The sequence below is a fragment of the Lasioglossum baleicum genome, chromosome 8 (assembly GCF_051020765.1).
Source record: "Lasioglossum baleicum chromosome 8, iyLasBale1, whole genome shotgun sequence".
Taxonomy (NCBI): Eukaryota; Metazoa; Arthropoda; class Insecta; order Hymenoptera; family Halictidae; genus Lasioglossum; species Lasioglossum baleicum.
Genome location: NC_134936.1, coordinates 12,869,280 through 12,881,556, shown reverse-complemented (window position 1 = coordinate 12,881,556; position 12,277 = coordinate 12,869,280).

Genomic DNA, 12,277 nt, shown 5'->3' with positions numbered 1-12,277 from the left:
ATCAATTAAATAAGAATATACGCTTCGAATTATGTCGTGTTTGGGCTCGTTTTAATCAGAAAAATGTCGCCTACATCTTAGTATAGAAATGATGCGTATTAAAATAATATTCAGCCAGTCATCGAGTAAGATAAAGAGAAACAGAAGGAGGAAGAGAAAGGTGAGAGAAAGAAATCCAAGGCAGAAAAAGTAAGACAAAGACCCGGAGAGGAAGGGAGATCACGAAAGGGACACGAGGAGGAAAGTAAGGTGGCCGACGACGAAGGAACAGAAAAGGGAGAGGAGGGCAGAGAAGTAGGTGGAAGGGCGAGGTGTGCCGGCTCGAAACTACCAAACTACTTTTCAAGCTGCCCCCGCGGCCCTGGCAAGATTATAATTAAAACGTCGCGCGGCGCTGGATAATAAATTAATGCATAATTAACATAGCTAATTATAATACCGGCTGAAATTTTTCTCGTAACTCGTAACACACTGGTACCTCGCATGCGGAGGCAGTGCAACCCGGTAATTTATGATCGGACATGAAAAATTACCGTCTCGGGGGGGTTTAATCATCCTCGCCCTCCTCCTTCGCCCTCCAAGACCCCCCTATACCCCCTTCTGCTCCCCTCTCATCCTGCCAACGTGCCTCCGTAACGTCGACCTTCTGCCAACCGACGAGCGTTTCGCCTTCGTTACACCCCCCGTTTACAGCGGAACTTAATAACTTATTACAATTCGATGCCACGCGGTGTGCAACATTAACGATCTCCGCGTTTTCGACGCGAGATTACGCGACCGCCGTGGAGACAGTGCTTGGCAAGAGAACCTGCGACACGGAGCATCTGTGGAATCAGCAAATGATTCCGAGACAGATTTATGGCGACGGAGTTGCAGAGATGTTGGAAAAGTAAATGTTAGAATATATTTCGGTGGTTGCAAATGCAGCGTCCGCAAAGATGGGGTAGCACAGAGGTAATCCCTTAAACGAGAAGTAATGTGCCCCTTTGTCCCGGTAAATTAATATTGGATCCTGATTGCGAAACGACGCCACGTATCAGAAGGGACGCGTAAAAATTGTATAAAAGGTTGGCCGTGTTGCTCGTAATGAATAAGTGGCAAATAAAGTCGGGGAGAGAGAGGAAGAGGGGACGCGCGAATAGGGGTTTGAATTTCCCTAAATGCGAGACGGCTGGGTGTCAAGCGAATCCTGTTAACGATGAGAATGTTGCGTTTCAAGAGGAATGGATTCGTAGCGTTTCCACGGAACTGAACCTTCCGTGAAATGCTTTTTCTCTGTATGCAAATGCTTCGAGCGAAAGAAGCTGCGGCTGGAATATAAAATTGATTCAACACCAAACTATTTTAACATTTCGTTCGTTAACATATTTGTGACATTTCTCCGAGTAAAATGAGTACAAACATGACACGATTCCGAACACATTTGCATCTTCAATTTCGTGTTTAGTGGGACCTTGATTGTTAGCATCGATCATATGGTAATTTTTGGGGTTAATAATCGACACCTGACACGCTAACGCAGCTTCAGCCGTCTCGTATGAAATCGTTCTGCTTTCCCCGTGATTAAATCCCTCGTGTCGCGGAAGTCATAACTTCGGGCGATCAAACAGCACTCGTTCTAAGTGAGACCGTTTCAGCGACGTCGATTAAGAGCTTGCGTAATTACACGCAGGTGTACAGGTCAGGTACACTCGGATCGACCTGCGAGCACACAGCCGAGTTGACATCGAAAGATGGCAGTGGCTTCCGGTAGTTCCTCTTGTTCCGAGCGGCGTTGCAGAAACAATGTCGCGCGTGCTCGCTCGCGTCCGTTAATTGACTTATAAAAAGCTTAAATAATTAAATTAGCATTAAAAGCGGCCGCAAGCTGGCCCCTCTGGCTATCCTATAATTCAACATTGTGCTTTATTTTGCCGGTGGCGCGTCGGCAGCGGCCATCAACCAGCTCGCAGTGCTCACAGCAACGTTGAAAGCTGAGCGGAACCGCTCTTCGGCCCGAGCGGAGCCCGAACGCGCGCGCTGAGCCGCTGCCGCTGCTGCTGGTCTTTTTCAAAGCGGACACACCGCACGCGCGTTAATTCATTAGTCGTCGCTATATACATCGTTCTCGCGGAAACTTGCCGGTTTTTAGATTCTCTCTGTCACCGGGGGAGAGAGGCTTTTCCAAGCGATACACTCTCCGGGCAGCCGCCAGCCGTTTCCTACGTAATAATTTACACTCCAAACGAGCCGGTACTTTCGTCTCCACCTCTCCCTCCCCCCCCTCTCTCTCTCTGGACCTGCCCCCCGCCGCCCCGCTCTTTGATGTTATTTAGTGGAGGCGATATCGGTAAACCGAGGAAGTAATAAGTCCACCCCTTTTTTATACTATAAATATTTAGGCGTGCCCGGGTTTCTCCATAAATCGATGCGCCGGCGATTCGATCATCTGAGAGACAAAGGGCCTGCCGGGACAATTTCTATGAAAATTTATAGAAAACTCCAGCGTATTATCGCCGACGGGGCTACATATTCCTATGGAAAAAAACTCGGCTGAAAGCTGTGCTAGCCGGATCGACGATGAATAGGCCCGATGGCCGGCGGGATGTATTAAGTGGTCGAAGAAGTTTGTACGGGTTTTAATCTCGAGTTGATCAACATAGCGAAGCGGGGGCTTCGTTGGAATCGCCCGTTCCCAGGTGGCGAAATATTAGTTGAACGGTTTTGCATGATGGGGGTCGCGGGAGGTGTGGGAACGTGTGGAGGAGTGTGTTTTCTATTAAGAGTTTTCTCATCATCCTGAACCATCGAGCGCATACCTATACGATATACCCATTCAAGATTTTGTAGTCCTTACCGTTTCCTGTGCGAAAGGGTGGGACACATCGGTGTCTTCAATTGGCACTGCTGATTCTGTAAATCAGGCATCAATGTGCCAAGACCAAGCTAAAAAGCAACGGGCATCCATCGTGTTCAAATGCGGCGCGCCCATTCAAGATTTTGCAGTCCTTACCATGTCCCGTGCGAAAGAGAGGGACGCATTGGTGTCTTTAATTGGCATGCCTGATTCTTTAGATCAGGCTTCGACGTCCAAGCTAAAATGCAGCGGGCAAACTTTACCAGTTGCATTCCCCAGGACATCCATCAAGTGCATATGCGGCACGCCCATTCAAAACTTTGCAATCCTACCCTTCCTCTGTGGGAAAGGGTGTAGCACATTGGTGTCTTCAATTGCCAAGTCTGATTCTTTTCATAGGTCAGCCTCCAATGCACCAAGAAGACATGGAACCAAGCTAAAAAGCAGCGTGCGAACTTCACCAGTTGCATTCTCCAGGTCATCCATCAAGAATTGCCGATTCCTGTGCTGCAATCCTACAAGTCAGCATCTGCAATCTACCTCGTCGCTAGGTCAAGCCTCCCCACACCCTGAGACACCCTGATCCTGGAAATCCATCGCTAGACAGGACACCGCCCCGAAAATCCTGATCCTCCACCCTGCGAATCCCGGTCCCCGTAACTTTCCCGGGACAGCAGCGGTGTTGGTGGGTCTCGTTTGTCTGGAAAAATCTGCAAAATCGCCGGCCGTTACCCAGTTAAAATCGCGCAACACGACGATCGCTTAGGCACGACACACCACGAATGCACTAGCGTCGTAGTAATTTGTCCGCGTTATTCGAACCGGTCGCGGGCTAGCGCTCGGCCCTCGCCTCGCCCCCGCGTCTGCTATCCTCTCCCTCAACCCCCGGGATGGTGGGCGCGTATGGACATCGAAAAGAGGGTGAAGAGACGGAAAGGGGGGACAGGGGAGACAGAGGTTCCGCGCGGTATAGGGGATGTGGCCGGGGCCAGGAGGGTGTCGGAGGCGACGGGCGGCACGGCGAAAATGCAGACAAATGAGTTAAAAAACGCGGGTTGCATCGCCGTAGTCGGCGTCGGCAGAGCCGCGTTGCCGGCGATTTGACATTGTCGAAAGTTAATCAATGCCCCCGTGGCGGGCAGCGCAGTAGAGCCTGGTGGTATATAGAACGCGGGAAGAGAGAGAGACGGCCCGTCGCGTCGGCAGGGTTGCGAGAAAGAATCGACGGCCGCGCAGAGCCCCGCCCGTGCGCCGTTTCGTCAATTTTTTAAAATTAAATCACTATCTGTCCTTGTTAAATGCATTTCCCGGCCCTACCCCTTCGCCCGCACCCCCACGGCCCCCCTTTAGCGCGCACCGTTCGGCACCCTGCCCCTCCCCTCTTCGCTTTGTATCGTCCACCCCCGCGCTCGCCAGAACCGTCTCTGACGGCCGTGCGCTCGCGCTATTGTGCCACTCTACCCTGCGTCGATCCACGTGCTGCGCCTAATGACAGACAGTTGGCCGCGAAAAAAAGTGTGTAAATCTGGTGGAACGAGGCAGACAGAGATACACGTGGATCGAAGTGCGGTGATCGTCTCTCTTCCCCCCGCGAGCGCTCGCACGCCCGTACGGGGTGAGAGGCGCGGGGGCAATTTTTTTTCGGGTGGGGTACCGAGGGGGCTGGAGGGGGTTGCAGGAGAGAGGAAGCAGAGAGCGTGCCGTAAGAGAGAGGAATCCGATAGATAGATAGAGAGAGAGAGAGGGAGAGACGATGATGTGAGGAACGGGGAAGAGGTAGAAGCGAAAGAGACAGAGCCCCGGCCATCGCGGACTCATATATAGATGGCGCGGGTACGTCCAGGCCGGCCATTCCGGTAAAACGCACCGGAATAAAAATAATGGCTGGAAATGGACACGGGGGGTACACCGGCACCTCGTCATTTTTTTCTATTAGCCGAAACTTACAAACACCCGGGGCTTCCGGCCATTTCGGACCGCCGCGCCGACCACCGAACCTGCTCTGCCCGGCCGTGTCCCCGATGCCACGTCGAAATTCGAAACGCCACGGCTCGTTCCCCCGGCCGACAAAAATCGTGGCCATATTTTTTTCTGACTCTTCCGACCGCCCCCACCCCCCTATTACAGCCGGTTTTTTTTTATTTTTTTACGTTATTTTTCGGCTCGCCCGTCGCGAGAAGAAACTCCACTACTAGCGCTTCCCCTCGCTCGCTCGTCCATCCCTCTGTTAGGTCGTGATGTCCGCCGTTCCCGCGATTAAAATGTCATCCAGGCGATGCAAATGACGACAATCTTTTTCTGCGTTTTTTTTAAGCGCGTGAGCTTTCCCGTTTTTTTTTTGCTGTTGTTGTTAACCGTGCGACACTTTCGAGGACCGGAGCCCCGCGCGAATAATTCAGTCGCTTCATTGTGGTTATTAATTTCGCGCCAGGAACGGGCCAGGAAAAATGCTGCGCCGCCGTGTTTTGAACGGCGGAACTTATGCCACGCTCTTGCGGCCAGCGTGTGGATCCGCGCGCCGGACACTGTCACCCCCAATTTCGACCTGTTAAAGGGGAATCGGGGAAGATGGATGGCCCACCGTCGCTTCTGGATACGCGCCGAACCACCCAGAGAAGATCCGAGAAATTGACCCGGCCCGGATGAAACATTGGGTCTCTGCAGCGGAACGGTGACGAGCCGCGTTTTGTGCGATTGAGGGCGGTGATTGCCCCGGCGGCTGCCGGGAAGAAATTAGTCGTGATGCTTGTTGCTTAGGCCACCTTTTTTTCTCGCATATCCTTTCCATTTTTAATGGTCTTCGGTTTTTAAATTTCTGTATCGACGAGGCACGAATGACAACTCTTTTTCTGATTTGTTGTCCGAATAAGCTGTTTGTTGAACGATTTTTTATCATACCCTTTTTCAATGTTAGAATGCTCCCCATTTATAACGTAAATTTTTGTTTCAGAACAATGATCAATGATTGTTAAAAATATCTCAAAGGGTAAAATCTTGTTATTTTGACAAGCAATGTAAATGTTCTCGATTAATATTTTAATCCCTCGATCATTGTCCTCTTTCTCGTCCTCGGCAGCTGTTTGATCGTTGAATTAATTTAGGTCTCAGGTTCGATCGCTTTTGGACTATAAATACGTATGTGGGTGGAGTAGGAAATGAATAAAGATCACTCGATGTATCTTGCGCCATATCAAACGCGATTATGATGCACCCAGCCTGCGAAGAATCTTGAACCATGTTTTACACCCAAAGCGAACTGTAGACAGTGTTTTACTTCAAATGAATAATTATTCACAAGTCTGGAAATATCGGAGAATGCTCGGGTTATCAGATAAACATACATGTAAGAAACATATTTCATCCTCAAAAATGCTCCATTTAAATAGAAATTTTATTTCGCATAAAGATGCACGATATAGTTTAGGCGAAATAAAAATTTGGCTGCACTTTACTTTACCGGGCTCAAAATTTGTGCCTTTCTCCTACGAATTATGATGTATTTCGTATGTAATCCAGTAGATTTGTACCCGGCGCGGATACAGATCGAAGTATCGAACCTCTAGGATCAATAGTTGAGAAGCTATGGTCGCTTAAAGTTGAGCATATTTCCAGTTTTTTGACAGGTAAGGGCGCTGCCATATTGGTTTGTAGTGATGGTCGCACGCCGGGGCAAGGCAAGCGGCTCGCGGTCAACACTACAAACGAATATGGCGGTGCCCTTACCTGTCAAAAATGCTCAATTTTAAGCGACCATAGCTTCTCAACTATTGATCCTAGAGGATCGAAACTTCGATCTGCATCCGCGCCGGGTACAAATCTATTGGATTACATACCAAATACATCATAATTCGTAGGAGAAAGGCACTTTTGAGTCCGGTAAAGTAAAGTTTACCCAAAAATGTTATTTAAATGGAGTATTTTTGAGGATGAAATACATTTCTTATTTATTTATCTGGTAACTCGAGCATTGAAGATTATATTATATCTGTTGCGATTTTATCGGATATTTTGAGATGCATGATACACTTATTTCTATCTCCCAACGGCAAGGAAACGATCGCGGTACGAAACCGACGAAACAATTTGACCAAACGCGGAGGATGTCGAGCGAGAACGATCGAAATCCTCTCGGACGACCGTCCCGGGACTCATTCGTATGCGGGTCCGAAATGTCCTAAGACGTAACGTACGCGTTTCGTTAAATCGGTCCAGGGAACCCGAGGGCTGGCAGAGAAAATTATGCACAATTAACGTCAGTCAAGTATGCCCGGGTTAGCATTGCGTTCTGGCCCCGATATTTATGTACATCGGCCGGCCGCAATTTTATGTACACGGATATATCTTCCATAATCATATACGGCGAGGTTGTCCTTAAACGGAGAGGATCGGTACCCCGGTCGACCTTCGGCGAAATTAACGATCCTCCTCGCGAATCTGATGGATTTCTCGATCTGTATACGCCGATTATTGGCGTCGTATCCGCGGATCCTGCCCCCCATTGTAATTCGAACGATGCATAACGACGATTAACTGCCAGCGTCCATCACTGTTCGGAGTCGCGATTAAAGTGACTCATCAGTAGGAAACGACGCATCGATGCCCGGTCTCTTATGTACGAATCGCTGTTAATATCGTCCGCCGCGAATGCAATCATCCGACACAATAACCGTTTCACTGAGCCATTCGTAGTTCGTAAACCGAGCCACTGTTCCCTAGTCGATCTTCGATGGCCCATCGAAGATCTGGTTAGACGCGGTTAAACTACTACTGTTGGGTCGTAGCTCTCCGGTATGGCCCTTCAGATCCTCCACCTAGCTTTAGAGACTCTGAAATCACACAAAATGCACACGAGAAAATTTGAATACTCAATCAAGGGCTGTATTAAACAAATGACATGTCTTTCGTTAAGTATTTTGTGTCTACAGTCTCGAAATTTTATTCGATTGCGAATGGCTAATTGTTGGAGCATAGTTCTCCAATATGGCCGAAGAGATCCTCGACTTGTCTCTGCAAGACTCTGAAATGACACACGATTGCACCTGAAAAAAATCGAAATCTCCCTTCATTTTAATTATTACATATTTTGTGTCTACGTAGAGACTTCTACGTCTCAGTTTTATTCAGTTGTGAACAAAATCTTCGGTCGATTAATTGATCAGAGGGGTAAACTTCAATCAGTTCTCGTAAGACTTGAAAATGCGCCTGGAAATTGTACAATATCCTATCAAAATGATAATTTTCAAGCAAAATTAGAGTCCTTCGTAATACTAATTCATCAGTAACAACTGTGGCAAGAGTTTGATACCAAGAGCGTTAAGTTTTTACATATCAGACTGAAAATACATCAGTATAAAGTCCAACTTTGCAAAAACTACGGCGCACTTACCCCACTCCACTTTATACAAAATTCCGATTCATGAAAGAATCCGAAGATTTTGAATTGTCCTCGCATTCCACCACTTCATATAACAATTTCTCATTGTCACACCGAATTGACCACGGCCAATTACTTTTACCGACACACAGCGAGAAGTTAAAGGTTAGCTAGGCTCGTCCCGAACGAACTATGATACGTCCTCGTAAACAACTTTGCAGATCCTCTTAAACTCAGATTATAGTGTCGGTGCCGTCGACAAGCACTAAACTAATGATCTAGCAGAACCAACGAGCGCAGAAAACAGCTAAACGGCTTAAGTCCCAGCTCAAAGAGACACGGGACGTTCTTGGAGGTCTTATGACGCTTGTTAGATCAGCAGCCCCTTTATTACGCGGAAACCGGAATTTCGCCGGGCCTCGTAGATCTCGTGGATCAGTCGAAGAATCGGAGAACCGGTCCGAAGGATCCGAGAGGCATTCATTCTCCGCTCCGATCCTTTTGATCTCCTTTAAAAGACGAAATTCTTTTTCCTAATAAAAGACGTCGATCTTTTAACATTTCCTCGAATTTCTTTCTGTTCTATTTGTTTAACAATAAATGTAGGGTAAAGTGCCCAAATATGAACCACTTTTTGTTGATGTCATTTTTTGATTATTTTAGAATGCTCTTCCTCGTCCAAAAAATTACCAGTTGTGGATGCATTTCCTCCCTATAAGATTCTGGGGTCAAGTTTGTTAAAAAATTAATACAGCTTGGGAAAAATATATTTTTTTGTGGTGTGTCATTTGCAGGGGGGGGGTTCCAGCGAAAGGGGTTCTTAATATGGTGTACCTTGAGTCACTAGCCCACACCAAGAATGTCAATAGCTATACCCATATTAGGAACTCCACGTGGACTGATAATAATACTAGCTACTGACAAAGAGAAAATGAATTTCAGCCCAAACCGACAGTTGGCAAACATTAATATAAATAAACTGAAACTACAGATATGTTGAATCATTTCAAAATCGCTTAGCTTCCTCGAAAAAGGTACAATCAAAAATCTAACCACAAAAATATTCAACAAATGGAAACATAACTGGCGGAGGATCTATACTAAAATCTATCGAATGGTGCAATTGCACTGCACACTGTGGAGTAAACATGGTAAACTATTGTTTGAGGATTTTCTCACTAGAGAGTGTGACTTCTTCTTTACAAGATATAAGGTAGTGCCATAATAGGCGACTATACCGTACAAGTGTCCGGTATGTGTTGTCTCCCAACTTTGAATTTTCAGTTTGGAATTTTATAGATAAAATATTCGGACGACTATGGATAGAACTGAAAAAAGATCGAGCTTCCAAAGTTGGTAAACCAGATTCCTCCTCCTCCCCGAGAGACTCTGTCGATTCTTCTCGATCTGTCCTTTCGTTTTGCGGCGTCGCGGCGGACAACGGCGAGGCCATTCGAACCCGAAAGGCGTTAATTATAATTAGCACAGGCGAGATTAGTAATTAACACTTGGGGGTAATCGCGGAGCGTTGCGTGAAGATACAGCACGGGCTGTTCGTGTGTATGCGTGCGGGCTGTGACTGGTCCGAGTGTGCGAACGCGGATAATAACGCCGGCCGAGATGCCGGCCGAGGCAGGTCGCCCGATTTATAACGCAGATAATAATTGCGGGCCGAACTTAATATTCATGAGCCAATCAGATTTGCGCGCCGAGTCGACGGGACTTGCTGCGTCCGCGGGCCCTTTCAGGGATTCATTGTGCCACCGCGACTCCCGCCTCTGAATAACCGGCCGCTCTTTTGCTCCTAAACGCTCCGACCAGTCTGCAACTGTTTACCCAACAGTCTTCATTCGAATATTATTCTCTAAAGTTTTGTTTAATAGTAACATTAAATTATTATGAGAATTGTTTTTCATATTATTGAGGGAAATAGTATTAAAATTAATTTTACAGAGAATTTAATATTATTTAAAAATATAATGCTGTGCATTCGTTGACACTTTCTTCGCCCCACGCTTCGTTGATATTCCGAGCCGCTTGAGCGGCACTTCGGCTAGTTTGAACTCATATAAAATAGTACTGCGGAAATCGCGTTTTGACATTCTGAAATAAAAGCCAAATAATTAATAATAATTTGAATAAAATTAAATATCAAAAGCATTATTAAATAGAGCGTAAAACAAACATTAAAATGGCATATAACTCATTAAATTGAGGTAAATATTTATTGGTATAAAATTGCAATTAAAACAAAGGAATAAATATCCTGCATTTTTTTCTTTATAACCTAATATTTAATAATTTAAACAATAATCGTACAGCAATTTTTAGCGGTGACTCTGAATCACCCCTCGACTGCTAAGTGTTAAATTGAAAATCTTATTAACAGTACGTCGTAAGCAAACGTCTTAAATTAGGCCATCAATTATCCGAGCTCAGAAAGATGGAAAAGGTCAGAGACCCCAATAAAAATGACGAAACTGGTTTAATTATATCTAAAATCCACTTTGCAGCTGCAAAAAGATATATTTACAGAAACGGCAAAGAGTATTTGCATCGTATTTAATATTTTTCTCTCCGCTCCGGTGTCTTTTCACTTACCGTCAGTTTTCGTCAATTCTTGAGAAAAAAAACCTCCGGCTAACGAAACTTGGAATAGTATCCTCTATAAATATGCCGTTGGAGCCAAAAACTTGGCTTCCAGTTAAAATAAGTTTCCTCCACTCGTTCGAGTATCCTCTCACTTACTGTCAATCTTCATAATTCTTACAGAACACGTGAGTGATGGAAAACAGCGATGGAATTGTTGTCTATAAACATACTGTCGTGAACTCAAAAGCTTTGTTCTCGGGCGAAATTGTATTTTTACGGCACTTTTAAAATTATCTCGTTAGCTTAATATCTTAACACGATGATTGACAATCCTAAACGTTTCTGCAGAAACGCGGCTAAAGTAGAACGTAAACAATTTGGTACTAATAATCCCAATGTTAAATTAACTAGTTGTCGTTAGTAACGGAGTTTGATCATTCCATTTGAGTTTATCTAAAACGAGACTTTTAATCCTCTTGCTCATTTTTTTAGTAACAGAATCGAACAGTTTCATTAAGATTATTCTATTTAAAACAAGTCTTTCTGTTGCAGAAAATTAAGGAACTCGTCAATCTTGAATTAACGCGAATTAGCATGAACCTTGAATTGTTCTTAGTCACGAAATCTGATAACTCCATTTGAGATTATTTAAAATGAGTCTTTTAATCCTCTTGCTCATTTTTCAATAACAGTATCTAGCAATTTCGTTCAAGATTATTATTTAAAACAAGTGTTTCTAGTTGGTTCCACAGGGTTGTCGAGGGGGTGTGCTATTGGTACAGTTCTTTTTGCAAACAAATAAGTTTTTCTTGCGAATAGCGGTGAGAATAGTCTCAATCTTGAATTAACTGGCTGGCAGTAACAGAATCTAGTAATTTCGTTTAAGATTAATATTTAAAACAAGTGAAGGAGCTCCCTAAATTGTCTAAGAAATGATCAAATGGGTTTCCAGATGGGGTCTGCTATTGGTACAGTTGTTTGTGCAAAGAAATAATTCTTTTTTGCGAATAGTGGTGCGAGAGGGATCGGACGTGCGAGGATCGCGTATCCGCCGTTAGGCTTCGCATGTCACATTATCATCGGCATTTGAGGCTGACGTTGGCTGAGGGTAAACTGAGGGCTACCTGCTGCCGTCGCGTCGCGGTGCATCGGGTGCATCGGTGCATCGGGCCAGCTCCCGCGGCACTCTACGCCCGGCGCAGCGCCTCATTAAAATATGCAAATACACAGCTCTCCGGTTGTCCGTTCTGTTTCCTTGCTTCCCCTCGCGCCACCTAACGCGTGCATGCGTCGAAATGTTTACGATCACGGTGAAATTAAAAGTACCGCTAAAATATTGCCTCTAATACGTATGTGGCAGCCCGAGAGAGCCGCTTTCTACGCCGGCTCTCCAGGCTCGGGCTGGGGCTCCTTAAAGCCTGCTGCCTGCCGTTTCGAAGCGTAACACGCACCACGCGGAAAGATCACATTGGATA